At 37.3% G+C, this 20100-nt stretch overlaps 1 protein-coding gene across 2 annotated transcripts in view; it reads right to left on the bottom strand.

Annotated features, from left to right (window-relative positions):
* The window catches only part of LOC116600127 (membrane-spanning 4-domains subfamily A member 12-like), a 68048-nt gene extending 63934 nt beyond the window's left edge, over positions 1 to 4114 (bottom strand). The window contains exons 1-2 of one of the 2 annotated variants that reach the window (XR_004289512.1): positions 3926 to 4114; positions 2219 to 2272 (exon numbers count right to left, since the gene is read on the bottom strand). The gene's annotated coding sequence lies outside the window, so the exon portion shown is untranslated. The remainder of the gene's footprint in view (positions 1 to 2218; positions 2273 to 3925) is intronic. The other variant, XR_004289513.1, reaches the window with a different exon arrangement.
* Between the last annotated feature and the right edge of the window lie 15986 nt (positions 4115 to 20100).

The raw sequence follows: 20100 nt of genomic DNA, 5'->3' as shown, positions 1-20100 counted from the left end.
ACACACACACACACACACACATGAAGAACTGAAAGCAGGGACTCAAAGAGACATTTTACACCTATGTTCATAGCAGCATTATTCACAATAGCCAAGTGTCTATTGACGGATGAATAGATAAAGTGTAGTTATACATACAAGGAAGTATTATTCAGCCTTGAAAAAGAAGGAAATTCTGACTTAAACTAAATCATGGATAAACCTGGGAGACATTATACTAATTGAAATAAGCTCATCACAAAAGAACAATTGCTACATGATTGCATGTATCTGAGGTACTAGAGCAGTCAAATTCATAGAGACAGAAAGTAGAATTGTTACTGCCAAGTGCTACAGAGAGGGAGAGGGAATAGGGGAGTTATTATTTAGCAGGTATAGAGTTTTAGTTTTGCAAGATGGGAAGAGTTCTGTGGAGGGACAGTGGTGATGGTTGCCCAACAGTGTGGATGTATTTGATGCCCCTGAACCAATACACTTAAAAATGGGTTTGATGGTAAATTTTATGCCTATGTATTTTAGTACAGTTTATAAAACATATCACTTAAGTCTTTTGCTTCAGCAAGTCTTCTCTTGTACTGTTTTGGCAAGGATATGGGGGCATGGCCACCCATGGCCACTGCTAGGTGGAAGCTTGATACCCTATTCATACTCCATTGACACTGTGGGGGAGAGGGGCACCATAGGGTTCCCCACTAAGCCTCTGCGGATATCACCAGGGCTGGTTGAGGTAAAGTCACCACATTATTTCCTCCCCATGTGGCCTCTACTGACACTAGGGTGGGGGTTAGGATAGGGGGCTCATTCCAGCTGAGAGATGATGAAGGCCTTAGCCTCCCACTTAGCTGCCTCCTGATACCACCCTGAGGAAGGGGAGGGACCTTGTTATAGGCAGGTGATAGGGTGACATACATCACATATACATATGTATGTCACCCCATCACCTGCCTATAACATAGGCATATAACACCTGCCTATAACATGCCTATATATACACACAGGTGTATATATATCACACAGGTGATATATACAGGTGATACACCCCATCACATACACACACTCTATATATACACTCTTATCCAAGTGTTTTGGTTACAGTTTTCTTGATCACTCAGTTTTGCATAAAGCAAAAAACCAAAAACCAACCAAAAAAAATCGCAAAAAAGCCAGGAAACTCACCACCGTGTCATTCCTTGGATTCCAAGGTCCCTAGCTCTTCTGCCTCATCTGTACCTTTCAGAGTTGTCTTATATTTGTTTCAAGTTTTAGCTGCAATCAGTGATAGAAATAGGAAGTGTGTCTACTCCATCTTGTCTAGAGCTGCAAGCTGGGATGTTTTTATTGAATGAAATGAGACCCAAACACTTGGGTAATGGTAGATCTCATTATATGGGCAGTAATGTGGTCATTAACAGACCTATTTATTCTCAAGATACATTTTAACTGTTCTTCTCAACACCCAGACCAGATAAGTGGGCAAGGGGATTAGGAATCAAAATCTTTAGTATCATAATATTGGGAATGAGGAGATAAAATTCTGGATTCATTGCTTGCTTTAATGTAAACTTCTAGTTCAAGTCTAGCAGAGGATTGGGTAAATCTGAAATAAGTGATTTCAGATCACTTATAAATGATAAGGCATTAACAGACTTGAGATGTTGGGAATATCCTTGGATGAAGCTTTAAACCTGATGGTTTGATTCCTAATCTGGCTCTATCACCCAGCAATATGGGTAGATAAGGCAAAGGGATATACCCTGCTACATCTGATGGGACCTGATTGGGGAAACAGTGGCATGATTAGGGGACGAAGTCAAGAACATAGTGCCATTATGATCAATGTCTACAAAGCTTTATGTCTGCAGTTTCTGAATATAGTTTCCACAATCTGGCCATCTCATTTGGGACCATGTTATCATTAGCTTAGCATGAGATGATTTATTGATGCCCAAAAGGAATTTTCTACTCAGAGGATATTTTCTGGGAGTACGATGAGGTTGTGATGGTTGGGGTTATGTAAATGTAGTTGATAGATTAATAATCTCTGCTTTATTTAACTTTAGCATGATATACAGCTTATCCAATCAGGCTGCAAGTGGAAAGTGCAGGTATTTACATAATTCTTAACTCTTCTCCATTTGGAAAGATCGTAATAGACATGGTTAAAGTCTTTTCATTAGTCGGTAATCATTTACTTGCTCAAGTAGTACTTAGTTCTTACCCCCAACAATCTTGTTTCCTCTCTTATCCACAGATGATGTCTTGGCATTTTTCACTAAAGATACAGAATAGAAATGAAAGGATAAATGTGTTTCTCTTTTGTCATAAAATATGAGGACAAATTAATATTAATTATTTTCTTGGGTAAGACACTTAAAATCAAGAGGATAATCTACTTCTAGAGCTGCTATTTTTTCACTGTTTTGTAGTTCCCTGAGAGATGTTTTTCATCAAACCATCAAGATGGTTATCTTGAAAAAATTCAAATAATTATTTCTCAAATAGTTTTATTCATTTGCCATCCTTAAATTGGGCTGCAAGCAAATTGTCTGGGGTGGCTGCTCTGATTCATCAATCCCTCTAGAAATTACCGATGTCCCCGCAGTTTATGGGGTCTGGGAAACTGGACTTCTGTTTGCTGTGCTTTAGTCTCTTACTCTACGCTGCTTATTTCCTAATTAAAATCTGGTACAGGGGCACCCAACTGACAGACTCCATTCACATGCCTATATCAGCTGCAAGGGAAGCTGAGAAATAAAGTGTCATATATCCTGTTTTGGAAAGGTAGCTTCACAAGGTAGGGACCCACAAAAATGTAGGAGAGGTGTTCAATAGGTAAGCCAAGTAAAACTCATAGATATCTATCATTACAATTGTGGATAACCTTTGAGATTTCTGTAGAACTCCTATCAGTCCTTCCTCGAATGCATATTTAATATCCATGAGAATTTTTCCCGATAGGGCCAAAGGTGAAGATCTAACTCAAATTGGGTCCATAATGTGCTCTCCCAGGTTATTTGGGCTGGTCTCCATGTGAGAAGATCTAAAACCTTGGGAGCTATGGTGTGTCATGCTCCACCCTAATGGACAAAATGGTAGAGAAAGGGAGTTTTGAGTGTGAGATGAACAGAAAGGACACACAAAAACATGAAGACAGGGGGGAGGAGAAGAACTTCCTGAGTTTCTGATGGCTTTCAATTTTCTCCTTCTAGTTTCTTTTGGAGAGCTGGCTGACTTCTTGCCCTTACCTTATATAAACGTATCTGTTCTTACATTACAATAGTTGTATCTTCATTTTGGTAAAACCGGTAAGAGACAGTTTCTGATTCTTGCTATACAAGTCTTTTTATTTATTTATTTTTAATGGCCCTGTCTTCTCACTTTCCTCACACGCCTTTGAGAACCTGCTCTCCAGGATCTCCAATGTCTGATGGACCTTCTTTTTTTCCTCAACCTCTTATCTACAGCCATACCTTAAGTCTAACAACTTTCCCTTCTATTTACATAAACCGGCAAATCTTACAATCTGAGTTGCCCCTGAGGAGGACTCTTGACGCTCGACACTCAGAAAATGTAGAAAGGTACAGTGGAAAGAATCAAATTTTGTCCGTAACAAGTTACTATGTGGCCTTGTCCGTATCATTTATTCCTTCAAAGGTGGTTTTCTCAGCAGGGAAAACAAAACAACCAAAACCCCAAACCCAAACCCAAACCAAAAGACCCCAAGCATAAAAACCCTGTAGGACTGTGTTGGGGAGCAAACGGGAGAAACTGGCACAATACTGAGACTCAAACAAGAACCAGCTTTGGGAACGCCTGCTTTCAGAGCGGTCCGCACCGACCTCGGGGGCTCCCTGCGGTCACGTGATCACGGGGCTGGCGGGGCTGGAGGGGCGTGATCCGCCAGGTGGCGCCCTCAGTGCCCTACCTTTCGGCTCCTCCCGGAGTCCCGGCGGCGGCGCTGGCCCAGCGGGCACCCCTCCTTGAGCGGCGCCCCTCATCCCCCCTCGAGCGGTTCCAACGCCGCGGTTGCGGTCGGGAGCGCGGCGTGGCGGCGCAGCGCGAGGAGTGGCGCGCTGGGGGCCTCCCAGGTCTGCGGAGTGCTGGTCCCCAGAACACTGGCTGGGCGGGAGATGGGGAGCGGAGGAGGAGCCGACACGGGCCAGCCTTTCCCGCCTGTGCTGGCAGGGCACTCTGGCCACGATCCGGGCTGCTCCTGGGCAGACACCGCTCCAGCAAGCAAATATATGTCCTCCTCTCCATTTTTCTGCTACGCTAGCATGAGCAAACATCCTTTCTACCTTTAATTTCTACACGGTGTAGAGGGAAGAGGACTGGTCAGCAAACCTGGGGTTTGGGTCCTTAACTCCCCTTTTTATTAGATACGTGAATGCCTGGACAAAATATTTCCGTTCCCTGTTCTTTAGATTGGTTCCCTGCACAATGAGATAATCTGTGTTCTGTGTACCTCCCACATTTACACTAACTTACTCTGAAAACTGCCATCGGGTTAAGCTTAAAATTTGCCATCATCAGGGACGCCTGGATGGCTGAGTTGGTTAAGCGTCTGCCTTTGGCTCAGGTCATGATACGGGGGTCCTGGATCCAAACCCGCATGACTCTAGGGAGTCTGCTTCTCCCTCTCCCTCTGCCTGCAGCTCCCCCTGCTTGTGAGTGCTTGCTCTCCCTCTATCAAAATAAATAAAATCTTAAAAAAAAAATTGCTGTCATTAGTTCCTGACAACTAAGATGTTCAAATCCTAACTTGAGTGCCATCTCCATGAGGCAGATACCATGCAGGACCTTTTTTCCTGAACAAACAAATCACTAAACACTCAGAGTAAGGGCACTGTGTCTTGGCACATGGTAGAAATGAATAAATGAATAAAAGGTCATCCACTCAAATTCCCTCGGTTTATACCGAGTCCCAGTTTGCAGAATAAATGCTCGGCTTTGATGACTAACTAAAGGCAACCTTTTCACAGGGAGCAGAAGGAACATTTGTTGAGGCTTTCAGTGTCAGGTGTGTTACATATGGTATACTTTGTTGAGCAAATTATTTGTTAAACACTGCTGTGTGTCAGGTACTGTTTCACATATTGGGGCTAGAGTAGTGAAGAGAATACGTGCATGTCCCTGAACCTCATAGCACTTAACTTGGAGGTAGGTGTGGATGGAGGAGACAAGTGCCAGTGTTCGGAGGTCAGGGAAATGAACGTGACTTGCTGTAGGAAACAAAAAGCATGGCCACAAAAGGACCTGAAGCGTTCTGGAATCTAAGAAAGAAAATGCAGAGTTATGGGAAAAGCCTCCTGGATGGTCCCTGAAGATGAACACTGAGCATTGGCCATTAGATTTTGTAGTATGAAGGTCCCCTCTGTCATTGTCAGAGAAGTTTTAGGGGAAAGGTGGAGGCCAGACTAACTGGAGTGGATTTGAGAAAGAATAAGAGGAAATAAATGGGAATAGTCAATACGGACAGTTCTTTTGAATTTTATTCTTAAGGGAAGGAAAGAAATGGAGTCATAGTAGAGGCAGAAAGCGTCGAGAGATTTTTGTTTTGTTTTGTTTTGTTTTACATGGAAGAAATATTTACATGTTTATATGTTGGTAGGGGCAATCCAGAAGAGAGGGAAAACGGAAGTCATCAGCTGAGATGACAGAGGAGGGGTTCGTCTTCTGACCGTGTCCCCTGGCATCTGCCTTCTGGCGTGCACAGACCCCTGTATATTCTCCAGCACTTTCTGTACCTTCTTGGCCTGAAACCTAGTGCTCCTTTGAGGGTAATACATTTTTTTTTTTTTTTAAACACTTGCTCACTCTCTAGAACCATGAATCCTTGGGTAAGGGAGAGTGAAGAAAGCATTTTCTATGAATTCTGCTGAGACTTCGAGACCTACACTGTCCAGTGCAGCAACCACTAGCCACAGGTGGGAATTAGCCATTTCAAATGTAGTCTGAATTGACATGTGTTGTAAGTGTAAAATGCACACCACATTTCGACGACTTGATCTGCTAAAAAGAATGTCAAAAGGCTAAATATTTTTGACATATTGGGCTAATTAAATTTATTATTAAAATTAATTTCATTAATCTTTCTGTTTATTTTGTTTTCTGTTTATTTTTTGAGTGTGGCTCATGTTCTATTTCATCTGGGTAGCACTGCTCTAGACCTTTTTAATGTCTTATAAACCTCTTCCCTCTTTTAGCTCTTCTCATCTTCTTAATGTCTTTTCTTTACATTTACATAAAATCCTAATAACTTAACACGGCCAAAGAAGTCTGCATGACCTGGCTCTGTCTGTCCTTCCAACACCATCCTTAATCACCTTCCTTTTTGATCCATGAGGTCTAACCACCCCATCCTCTCAAATCAGTCGATCAGTCCTTCTCAGGAATGCTTCTTCTATTTCCTCTGCTTGGAGCACTTGTCTTCTGACTTTAAAAATGTTTGGCTCCACCTTTTCCTGCTGGTTTTAACCTAAAAGTCTCGTTCTTAGAAAAAAGCATTTATTTCTTATCTAAAATAGTGCCCACGATACACCCCACCTCTCTTCCTATCATCCTGCTGATTTCTTAAAAAGCATATCTTAAAATTCTCCCTCCCTTTTTAAAAACCTACGTTTATCATTTATCATCTTTATTGATAAAAACCTCATTTATCATCTTTATTTTTTAAGATTTTATTTATTTGTTTGTCAGAGAGAGAGGGCACAAGCAGGGAGAGTGCCAGGCAGAGGGAGAAGCAGGCTCCCTGCCGAACAAGAGGCCCTATGAGGGACTCGATCCCAGGACCCTGGGATCATGACCTGAGCTGAAGTCGGACACTTAACCAGCTGAGCCACCGAAGTATCCCTCATTTATCTTCTTTAGTTCCATTACTGTAGGGGTCTTGTTTATACCCAGTGTCAAGGGCAGATACCCAAATCTATGCTAAATGAACATAAGCAATAAAAATGGGTTGTATGTATGATAACATAGGAATAGTTAATTTTTTAGTCAAAATAGTACAAATGTGGCTTGGTAGTAATAGAAACTATATGTGTAAGTGTTAACTGTAGGGATTAGAAACAAGTGATTAACGTTAATTTAATGAACAGTTATTATGGTTAAAACAACTTGTTTTTGTTTGTTTGTTTACCACTGTCTGTCTCATCTTTAGTTTCCAAAATTTGGTTCACTCCTAGTTCTCTTTGGGCTCTAGTGTACTCCCTTCCATGGCCTTATATTTTGGTCTTAGATGATATTCTTCCTTAGGGTCCCTTCTATTTTTATCTTCTACAGAAATCACAGTTAGAAAGATATTGAACTGAACTTAACAATTTAGTTTACAAACTTGAATGGGTTTTGTTTGTTTAATTCTGTGACTTGGTTTTTTAACTCTGAGGGTGCTTTTGAGGAACTTTACAGGGGTCTTGGGATCTCTTAAGATATCATCTGACCACTACTTTGTAAAGTTTCATGCCCGGTTTCTTGTGGACATTTGGATGGCTGGACCTGGGCTTCTCAGTGGGACGTGCCCTTTGCATATATAAAGTGTCCTACAATCCTATAAACAACTTCCAAAGCTGAACTTCACCTTAGAAATCTCACTGAGTTCCTAGTCTCATATTTCCAACTTCTTACAAAACGTTTCTCCATATATTCAAAGCAACTAGGATCTGATCTAAATTCACCCTTTTCCTCTATTTCTATTAGTAGCATCTCTATATAGCTAAGGTTCCAAATCTCAGCAATCTCCAAATCCTTTTGATTTTATCTTTCATATACAGTTTAAATTTTTCCTCCCTGTCTTTGTCTTCCACAGTTCTAGCTGAAGTATGCATCTTTTCTGCTCTGGAAAATCGTGGTAACCTAACCTAGGTAACCCACTTCTAGTAATAACAGCTACTTTAATACCATCTTCCACTTTCCAGCTACGAGGAACTCACCAAAAGTCTAATCATGGTTTTATTTATTATGTTTCCGAGGTATTCCATCAGCTATAGACCGAAATGCCAACGCCTCAGCGTGTTATTCAAGTGATGTCATCTGTCCCCTGTCTACCAGTATTTACCACCTTTTCTCCCCAGTTTCACCTTCAACACATTACTTGCCATTCTGCAAATATATCATGCTTTCTTCCCCTTGGTCAGAGCACGTGAAATTGCCTTTGCAATATTAAGTCATTCTGATTAAATCTCTATTTCTGAATGAATCTCATCAAGTTGGGTGAGTAGGGAGATACCATTATCATTAAACATTAGAACATTTTTTTGTGTGGATGGAGCTCATCATTTTCCTTTTTTTTCATTTAATCTCAGAGTCTGAATCTTAATTTTTAATGGCCAGAAACAGTTTTTCTTAAAATTGTGTTGTTTAAATGTCAATCCAATGGTTTAAGTTCTTGAAACTTCGGTTAATTAATAAAACTGAGGCTTTACCACCAACAGTGTAGGAGGGTTCCCCTTTCTCCGCATCCTCGCCAGCATCTGTCATTTCCTGACTTGTTTATTTTAGCCATTCTGACTGGTGTGAGGTGATATCTCATTGTGGTTTTGATTTGTATTTCCCTGATGCCGAGTGATATGGAGCACTTTTTCATGTGTCTGTTGGCCATCTGGATGTCTTCTTTGCAGAAATGTCTGTTCATGTCCTCTGCCCATTTCTTGATTGGATTATTTGTTCTTTGGGTGTTGAGTTTGCTAAGTTCTTTATAGATTCTGGACACTAGTCCTTTATCTGATATGTCATTTGCAAATATCTTCTCCCATTCTGTCAGTTGTCTTTTGATTTTGTTAACTGTTTCCTTTGCTGTGCAAAAGCTTTTGATCTTGATGAAATCCCAATAGTTCATTTTTGCCCTTGCTTCCCTTGCCTTTTGCGTTGTGCTGTGAAGTGTGTAAACCTGGTGATTCACAGACCTGTACCCCTGGGGATAGAGTATTATGCCTCCATCAGAAAGGATGAATACCCAACTTTTGTAGCAACATGGACGGGACTGGAAGAGATTATGCTGAGTGAAATAAGTCAAGCAGAGAGAGTCAATTATCATATGGTTTCACTTATTTGTGGAGCATAACAAATAGCATGGAGGACTTGGGGACTTAGAGTGGAGAAGGGAGTTGGGGGAAATTGGAAGGGGAGGTGAACCATGAGAGACTATGGACTCTGAAAAACAATCTGAGGGTTTTGAAGGGACGGGGGGTGGGAGGTTGGGGTACCAGGTGGTGGGTATTATAGAGGGCACGGATTGCATGGAGCACGGGGTGTGGTGCAAAAATAATGAATACTGTTATGCTGGAAATTAAAAAAAAAATTAATAAAAAAAAAAAACAAAAAAAAACTGAGGCTTTATTGTCAAATTATCTCTTCACTTTTTTCTTTCTCTTTACTGTTTTTATCACAGAATTGTCCCTTTGGGAAGTTCTTCATATTTCAGCTACTATAATCTATATTGTTGAGTATTCCCTATTATCTGGTATTTGTTATGAGTAAAACCCAAAAGTTAGGCCTTCATTTGATAAGTGAATGTGTTTATTGATTTCTTATTCTGCCAGCCTAAAATCTGTACTGAAAAGTCCCTTGTAATTCTATTTCTTCACATAATTTGAACTCTTTGTTTTTATTCCCTTTTTTTAATCAATTATTTGTATTTAATATGAGAGAATGTCAAAGTTGGAGTTGCTATTAGTCTATTCCCATGAGAATGAAAGGATTATCTTGGTATCTCTGATTTTACACAGACATATATGCAGTATCTGAAAATAGGCTCTGTTACCATCTGGTTCCTAACCCCCTCCTGCCTCCCAAAGTCCCAATCCTCAGCACTTCCCTTACCCCAAATCTTATTCACTTCCAATACTCCCATGTGCCAGAACCTGTTCCCATAAATACCTGACTCTATCTACATACTCTTTTGGAACAAGGGCATAGACAACAGCCCCCACATTGGAACCTACTATCGCCTTTGAATTTATCCTTAAGTCTGGGCCTGTGATGTGAGTTTTAAAAACAGTTGGCATTGAAGTGAAATAGGTAGATGTTCCTTTGACAAGAGTTTTCTGAGTGATAAATGAAACAAGTTGAAGACAAATTTTGTCTTCCAGATTTGGAGTGGTAAATGTTGAGAGACTAGAACGATATAAAGCTTTACTAACTAGCTTCTGTACCAACTTTTCTTAGAATATCTGATGTTCCAACTCTTTAGTTCTAAAATATATGATTTTTAAAGACATTAGAATATCTTGAATTTTTATACACAACAAATTATAAAATATAGGGACCACAGATTTCTTTTTTAAAAAAATATTTTATTTATTTATTTGAGGGAGAGAGAGAGAGCAAGCTAGCCAGGGAAGGGCTGGACAAGAGGGAGAGAGAGGATCTCAGGCAAACTCCCTGCTGAGCACAGAGCCTGATGCAGGGTTTGATCTCACAGCACTGAGACCAAGACCTGAGCTGAAATCAGAAGTTGGATCTTAACAGACTGAGCCACATAGGTGACCAGGACCATAGATTTCAATGTGCTTTTAATCCTGTGCCTGGGGGTGGTGTGCCAAATGTCCTTGGTCCCAGGGGAATATACATATATGTCAAATAAAGCAGATCTGAGAGAGATAATCATATCTACCTACCTCTATTATCTCAGGAGAGTGAAGATATAGAAAACAAACTTCTAATTTATTCACAGTTTTGTATAAGAGGGGTGGGTTTTTTTTTTTTTACATTCAATTATAAGCCAAACAAGCAAACAAATAAAACAATGAAGTACACATTTACCTCAGGATTTTTCAATTTTCTAGGAAAACTCTGTAGAGAGAACATTTTCAGTTTTCCAATTATATCAATATACTAGCCCTTCCTAATGGGTTTATGTCCTGGTTTACCAGAGAGAAATGAAATACTGATTCTAGCAGTCACCAATGATTAAAATGTTGCTTTTTTGCCCAATAAAACTTTGTGCTCACTCCCAGATGCTGAATAGGAATAAAATACTCTTCCATAGCTTAAAAAGAAAAATGTATTATGTCTATAAATATATATAAATACTGGGGCATCTGGATGGCTCAGTTGGTTAAGCATCTGACTCTTGGTTTTGGCTCAGGTCATGACCTCATGGGTCCTGAGACTGAGCCCTAAGTAAGGCTCAGACTCAGCAGGGAGCCTGCTTAGAGACTCTCTCCCTCTGCTCCTTCTCCCTCTCTCTCTTTCACTTGATCTTGGCCAAAAGGCCGAGAAGCGATCTCTCTCTCTTTCAATTAAATAAATAAATCTTTTAAAATGTATGTAAATACTTTAAGTATACAATAATGTAAAATTATAGAGAGCTTATAAAATAGGAAAAAGCCCATAATAGCATGATGATTTTATGCATTATTCATATCAGTATCTTTAGTCAGTTACAATTTATAATTTTTCTTTTTTTTTTTTTAAAGATGTTATATATTTAGAGTTAGAGATAGAGGAAGAGTGCAAGTAGGGGGAGGGGCAGAGGGAAGAGGGACAAGCAGACTCTGCTGAGCACAGATCCTGACTTGGAGCTTGATCCCACAACCCTGGGATCATGACCTGAGTGGAAATCAAGAGTCAGACACTTAACTGACTGAGCCACTCAGGCACCCCAGTTAAAATCTGTTATTAATAGGTATTATATATTATGTGAGATTTAAAACTTAAAAATATGCCATAGAGTGTTTGGTGTATTAGACCTGAAGATAATTTTCAGCAGAGTGAGCTGTTAGTCATTTCTCTGTGTAAGTAGATAAAAAAAATGTTATTTCGGAGTGTTATCTTTTTGGATTTTTCTCTGAACCCATATGTATTTCTACAGATATCAGGAAATTGGTATCTAATGAATACAGGGAAAAACACAGCAGAAATTTGAGGAGGGGCATGGAGAGGACTTGACAAAAGATGCCCTTTATAGGTACTTATTAAATTGGCCGTTGAGCAGATAAAGTGAGAGAATTTGTATAGTGGCCAACGGGTATCTGAGAATGGAACATTCTCTTTGAATCACAGTTATTAGAACCTCCCTGGTGGACTGAGATGGTCCCAGATTAGATGTGCTTTCACAAATGGGCATGACAGGGGAACTCACCAGGAAGGAAGGTATCTGGATGGTGTCTCTAGACTCAACAGAAAGGAGCAACGGAAAGGTTCTTGGAGGCCTCCTTATACTATGCAGGACTAGTTTTCCAGATTCACCAATTGATTCCATAGGTTGACATTTGCTGTTTTCAATCGGAGGGACTGAAATTTAAAAAATTAACATTAAAATGTATTAAAATTCCTGAGGCTAAATGTGAAATAAATTTAAAATAATAAAATGCTTTGTTTTGTTACGTTTGCACTTCTGAAGTTATTTAAGCTTAAAGCTACCTTTTAGGACACTGTATAAATTGAAATACCTTCTCTTCTTAGTCTGCGGCTTGCCTTTCCATTTTTTAAATAGTGTACTTTGTTGAGCAGATGTTCCTAATTTAAATGTATATCATTTTATCAATTTTATCAATATTTTTCTCATGGTCAGTGCTTTCTGTATCTATTTAAATAATCTCCACTTGCCTCAAGATCATGAGGATATTCACTTATGTTAAAATCTAAAAGCTAATTGTATTATGTTTTTTAAAATTGTAGTAAAATATATATAACGTGAAATTTATCAGTGAAACTATTTGAAGGGTACAATTCAATGGCATTAAATACATTCACAATGCCACTACCCATAAGCCTAAACTTTCCATCATAAATGCTGTATCCATTAAAATATAACTTCCCCTTTTCTCTCATTCTAATACCTGGTAACTTTTATTCAGCTTTCTGGTCTCTATGATTTTGACTATGCTAGGTACCTCATGTAATTGGAATCATACATTATTTATCCTTCTATATCTGATTTATTTACTGTGTATAGTGTTTACAAGGTTCATTCATGCTGTAGCATGGATCAGAATTTCATTCCTTTGTAAAAATAAATGCTATTTTATTGACTGTACAAATCACCTTTTGTTTAACCATTCATGTGTTGATGAATATTTAGGTTGTTCCCACCTTTTGCCTATTGTGAATAATGTTGCCGTGGATGTTGGTTTACAAGAATCTGCTCAAGCCCCTGTATTCAGTGCCTTGGGATACACACGTAGAAGTGGAATTGCTGGAATGTATGGTAAAGCTATGTTTATAATTCCACTGCTTTTCAGAGACTACACATTTTACATTCCCACCAGCAAACCACAAGGGTTTCAAATTTCTGCATACTCATCGCATTTGTATTTTATTTATTTATTTAATAATAGCCATCCTAGTGAGTGTGATTATCTCGTTGCAGTTTGGCTTTGCATTTTCCTAATGATTAAGGATTAATTGTACCTCTTTGGAGAAATGTTTATTCAAATCCTTTGCCAATTTTTGAATCTTTTGTTGTTGAGTTGGAGTTTTTATACATTCTGGATATTAATCATTTGTCATATATATGATTAGCAAATATTTTCTCCCATTCTGTAGGTTGTTTTTTCACTTTTTTGATAGTGTTTTTGGATGCATAAAAGCTCTTAATTTTGATGTTCAATTTATCTACTCTTTCTTCTGTTGCCCATGCTTTTAGTGTCATTCCAATGAAATGTTGAAAAATCCAATGTCATGAAACTTTCCCCCAATGTTTTTTTCCTAAGAATTTTTCAGTTTTAGCTCTTAGCTTAAGTTTTTGGTCTATCTTGAGTTGATTTTTGTGTATGTATATAAGGTAAGGGTCCAATTTCATTCTTTCGCATGTGAATATCCAGCTCTCCCAGCACCATTTGTTTGTTTGTTTTTGTATGATGAAAAAAATTGTATTTAGATTTAGCCAGCTGGACTCAGTTTAGATGATCCCAATTTTGCTGGCAACATCAAAGCGTCATAGTCAGGGACCAGTCGAACATAGGCCTTCTTCTCCCCATCAGGCCTGATCAAGGTGTTGACCTTGGCCACATCAGTATTGTAGAGCTTCTTCACAGCCTGTTTGATCTGGTGCTTGTTGGCCTTGACATCCACAATGAACACAAGCGTGTTGTTGCCTTCTATTTTCTTCATGGCTGACTCAGTAGTCAGGGGGAACTCGATGATGGCATAGTGATTGAGCATGTTTCAAGTGCTCTTTCCAGGGTATTGGGGCTGCCTTGGGAGACACAGAGTCTTGGGTCGTGGGATCGTAGGTGATGTGCGGATCTTTTTGTTGTGACTGTGGATGGCTTTCAGCACCACTTTCTTGGCCATCAAAGGTTTTCCTTTGGCTTTGGCTTTGGGAGGCGGTAGGGGCTTCCTTCTCAGCTTTTAGCACCATCTTCGTAAAAGGGATTCCAGCACCATCTTGTTGAAAAAATTGTCCTTTCCCCACTGGATGGTCTTCACACCTTTTTCAAAAATAAATTGGCCGAATATGTGAAGATTTATTTCTGGTCATCCTATTCTATTCCATCAATCTGTCCATCTTTGTGCAAGCACCACACTATTTTAATTCCTAAGCTGAAATGGCACAAAGAAGTAATTACTATTCACTTATGTGGAAAAAATTTTGAATGTTCCTCAGAAATAATGTGTTAGGCTTTTCTGATACCTTAGGATACATCTTGCTAATGGATGCACAAGATAAATTGAGATAAAACACAGACACTCAAAGACACAATTCAAAGTTATGGCAGCTTGATGCTGAGATGCTGAGTGTAGTTCTCTAGGGATGGAGCTTGGCAGAGCTGTGTTTGCTACTCAGGATGCACAATGCCTCTATAATGGCTCACTGTAAAACAAACACTAAACATTATTTTCACTTTTTGTCCTTGTTAAAGCAAAAATCTTCTTTAGATTTCTTTCAGTTAGGAAAAACAGTCATTAATGTAGATATTTTTTCTTCTTTCTTTTTGTAGGTCTTTTGTAAAAGTGAGGTGACACAACACAGACTTTTGAAAAGGGGGGGAATACACGTATAATTTTGTGATATAATTTAAAATCAGGAAGTATGATGCCTCCACTTTGTTATTTTTTCCTCAAGATTGTTTTGGCTATTTGTGGTCTTTTGTGGTTCCTTACAAATTTTAGGATTGTTCTTTTTCTGTTTCTTAGAAAAATGCCATTGGAATTTTGGTGACTTGTATTGAATCTGTAGATCCCTTTAGGTGGTATGGATATTTAAGCATTATTAATTCTTCCTTCCAGGAACATGGGGTATCTTTTCATTTATTTGTGCCTTCTTCAATTTATTTTATCCATGTACTCAAGTATTCAATGAAAAAATCTTTCACCACCTTGGTTAAATTTCTTCCTAAGTCTTTTATTGTTTTTGATGCTATTGTAAATGGGATTTTTTTTTTTTATTTCTCTTTTGGTTAGTTCATTGCTGCTGTGTAAAAATGCAATGATTTTTATGTTGCTTTTGTGTCCTTCAACTTTGCTGAGTTCATTTATTAGAGATTTTGTGGAAACTTAAGGGTTTTCTAGTTATGATACCATGTCATATGCAAATAGAGATGATTTTACTTCTTTTCTGATTTGGATGACTTTTATTTCTTTTTCTTGCCTAATTGCTCAGGCTAGGACTTGCAGTACTATGTTGAATGGAGATGGCAAGAGCGAGCATTCTTGTAACGTTTTTGATCTTAGAGGAAAAGATTTCAGCTTTTCAACATTGAGTATGATGTTAACTGTGGGTTTGTCATACACAACCTTTATCACATTTGGGTACATTCTTTCTATTCTTAATTTTTGAGAGATTTTTTTTTTCTCATAAATGCTATTAAATTTGGTCAAATGCTTTTACCTCAACTACTGAAGTGATTATATGATTTTTGTCCTTCATTACGTTAATGTGATATATCACGTTTATTTATTCAGGTATGGTGAACCATCCTTGTATCCTGGGGATTATCCCACTTGAGCATGATGTATGATCCTTTTAATGTACTCCTGAATTCAGTTTGCTAATATTTTGTTGAAGATTTTTTGCATCTATGTTTAATAGGCATATTCCCTGTAATTCCTTTCTTTGTAATGCAGTTGTCTGGCTTTGGTATCAGTGTAATGCCAGCCTTGTAAAATAAGATTGAAAGTGTTCCTTCTCTTCCAATTTTTTTTTTTTTGAAGAGGTTGAGAAAAACTGGAGTTAATTATTTAAATATTTGGTAGCATTCAGTCAAGTCTTCTTGTCCTGGGCTTTTGTTGTTTGGGAGTTTACTAATTCAATAGCCTTGCTTGTTATTGTTCCGTTCAAATTTTCTATTACTTCATGATTCAGTCTTAGTAAGTTGTAGTTTCTAGGAATTTATCAATTTCTTTGAAGTTATCTAATTTGTTGGCATGATTGTACATAGTAGTCTCATGATCATATTTGTTTGGTATCATTTGTAATGTCTCTTATTTCTCTTATAATTTTATTATCTTTTTTCCTTGGTCTAGCTAAGGGTTTATCAATTTTAACTTTTCAAAAATCCAACTCTTGATTCTATTGATCTTCTCTGTTGTCTTTCTAGTCTCCATTTCATTTATTTCCTTATTATATCTTTCCTTCTACTAACTTTGATCTTAGCTTATTCTTCCTTTCTTAGTTTCTTGAAGTATAAAGTTAGGTTACATTGTTTATTTGAAATTGTTCTTGTTTCTTCATGTAGGCATTGTTTCATAATTTATTTATAGGCTATAAATATCCCTTTTAGAACTGCTTTAATTGCATCAAATAAGTTTTGATATGTTGTTTTTCCATTTCTGTTGTCTCAAGATATTTTTAATTAAAAAGATTTAATAATTAAAAAATGATTTTATTTATTTGACACAGAGAGAGAGATCACAAGTAGGCAGAGGAAGGCAGAGAGAGATGGGGAAGCAGACTCTCTGCTGAGCAGAAAACCCATGCGGGCCTCCATCCTAGGACTCTGAGATCATGACCTGAGCCGAAGGCAGAGGCTTAACCCACTGAGCCACCCAGGTGCCCCCCAAATTAAATAATTTTTAGATTTATTATTTGACCCATTGATTGTTCAGAAGTGTGTAATATTAAATTAAATATTAAATTCACATTTTGGTGAATTTTTCAGTTTTTCTTATATTGTTGATTTATAGTTTCATATCACTGTCACTGGAAAAGTTGGAAAAGACTTGATATAGTTTGACTTTGGTTAAATTTGTGAAGACTTCTTTTTATAACCTAATATATGGAATTCACCTCTCCTTTAGCTTTCATGATACCACAATTCTCTAATTTTCTTTAATTTCTATGACCACTGCCTAGACTTTGTTATATCTTTTTTTCTTGTCATCAATCTTAAAATTAGGTTTCTCCATGGTTCTTCCCTCAGTACTCTTTACTATTCACTCAGTAATTTCACTCTGGCTGGTTTTATCCATTCTCATATTAAAAGAAATAATTAGGTTGAATTAAATGTACCAAAAGCTGTACATATCAATTATACAGGTAGATGAATTATCCAAAACGAATATCCACTGATGTAAATACTACCATCTCTTGAGAAGCCCCCCTTCAGCCCTTTTTAAACTTTTTACTTTGTAGTAATTACAGATTCATGAAGCTTCACAGAATTATAGATTCACAAATACAGTACAGAGAGGTCCCATGTAGCTTTCACTCAGTATGCCCAGCAGTTTTTGTCTTACATAGTTACAATGCAATATCCAAACTGAAAATGTGATATTGGTACTATGTGTGTATAAAGTTCTAGGTTGATTTTATTATATATGTAGAGTCATGTAGTCTCTACCACAATCAAGATACAGACCTACTTCATTACCATGAAGATTCCTCCTGATGCTACCCCTTTTATAGTCACAACCATCCCCTATCTCCTCACAGTCTCTAACCCCTGGCAGTCATTAACCCCAAAATTGGCTTTTTTCCCCCTCACTAGAATAATGCTCTTGAGATCCATTCAAGTTGTTACATTTGTTAACACTTTATTAAGAGTTTTTGCTTTTGTATTCAAGGGGGATATGGGCTGTAGGTTTGTTTGTTTGTATTTTTGTACTGCCTTTGTAATGACTAGCCATCAGAGTGATACTGGCTTTCTAGAAAGATGTAAAGTGTTTCCTCAACTTCTATTTTCAGGAAGAGATTGTGTAGAATTGGTGTAAATTTTCCTTAAAATATGTGGTAGAATTCTCCAGTGAAACAATGTAGACTTGGCAATTTCTTTTGTGGCTAGTTTTAAATTATCAATTCAATTTTTAAAGTAGTTATAGGGCTAGTCAAATGATCTATTTGATACACATTAGTGAGTGGTGATTACTTGTACTCTTCAAGGGACTGGTTCATTTCATGTAAGTTATTGAATTTATGCACATAGAGTTGTCTGTAGGATTCCTTTATGATTCCTTTTGATGTCTGCAGGATGGATAGTGAAATCTTGTTTCATATATTGTTAGTAATGTGTTTCTTCTCTTTGACAGTCTTGCTAAAGTTTCGTCAATTTTGTCAATTTTTTCAACAACTAGCTTTTTGTTTCACTTTATCTATTTTTCTGTTTTCAGTTTGATTTCTTATTTTTTCTTTTTCTATCTTATTTTTTATTTCTTTCTGCTTGCTTTGGGTACTTTTTCAAGTTTCCTAAGGTTAGGACTTAGTACGGCATAGATATAATAAAATAAAAATAATTTAACATTTATTAATAAATTTAGATTTAATAATTTAATAAAATTAAAAATATTAAAAGTAAATATGCTGGGTGGGTGGTTTATGTTTTATTTAACATGTACTCTGATGTTTTTGTCTGCTTGTTCCATCAATTATTAAGAAAAGTTGCTAACATTTTCCCAGTATAACGGGTGGTCTATTCAATATTTTAGTACTTTTCCACCTTTGCTTTATATATCTTAATGATATGTCACTATTTACATACAAATCTAGAATTATAGCTTCCTGGTGGATTGACACTTTTGATGAGATTTCCTCACCTCAAGACTTTTTCTTGCTTTAATATTTACCCTAATACTAGTTTGTCTACTATGCTCTATTTTTTTTTTCTTGCTTTCTTTTGGATTTCTCATATTAAATCAGTTTTCTAAATTATTAGGTTGTTATACACTCTTTTATTATTCTTTTAGTGATTAGAGGTTATAGCATGCACTGTACCTCAACTTATGAAGGGCTGTTATAAATCAGTTAAGGTAAGGACCCTACAACACTTTAGCTTCATTTATCACCTGTCTTGTGCTGTTTCAGTTCTTTTCTAAATGTTTTAGTATGCCTAGAGGTTATTATTTATATGGGCACATTCATTTATCTTTACGCAGATATCTGTTCCATTTTTTTTCCTTCTTCAAGTTTCCATGTGGGATCCTTTCCCTTTTGTCTTCAGAACACTTCCTGAACTTTTCAGTTCAGTGTTAATGACTTTTGGCATTTATTGTTTTTGTTAACAAATCAGCTGCCATTCTCTTTTATCACTGTTCCTTGAAAGTAAATTGTCTTTTCTCCTCATCAACTTTTAAGACTGTTCTCTCTGGCTAGTTTCATGCAGTTTCACTATGATGTGTGATGTATTTGCTTAGTTTAGGATTATAAACCTTCTTGAATCTATTATTTATTTTTTTAATCAACTTGGTTAAATTTCCAGGACATAATCTCGAGTATTACTTGTTTTTAATCTCTCCTCTCACGAAATTTCAAATATGTGGTATTAGAACTTTTCAAGGCCATCTGTATCTTATTCTTTTCCTTCCACATTACATTTTCTGTCATTTTCTTAATACTCAAGACTGATTTTCCCTTCCATTTTATCTTTTAGCTCACTGATTTCCTCATCAGTTATATCTAGTAGCTGTTACATTCATGTATTTGGATCTTATTTTATGTGATTTCTCATTTCCATTTGATTCATCTTTGTGATTTCCATTTCTCTGCTAAAATCTTGTCATTTAAGGTTTTATAATTCTGTTACTTGGATCATTGTGGGCCTGTGGTTTCTCTTGGATTTCTGTTAATTTTTTTCTTTAAACTCTTGTTTTGATGAAATCTGACATTATGTATGAAAAACTGTCTTGATGCTCAGGACAACACTATCTTCCTCTTGAAATTTTCACTTTGGCAGAATATCACATATGGAGAAGCTCACTTTATTACAATCTGTAACTGAGCTGATT

This window comes from Mustela erminea, chromosome 9 (assembly GCF_009829155.1).
Source record: "Mustela erminea isolate mMusErm1 chromosome 9, mMusErm1.Pri, whole genome shotgun sequence".
Taxonomy (NCBI): Eukaryota; Metazoa; Chordata; class Mammalia; order Carnivora; family Mustelidae; genus Mustela; species Mustela erminea.
The sequence above is the reverse complement of the archived record's forward strand: the minus strand, read 5'-3'. Positions and strand labels throughout refer to the sequence as shown.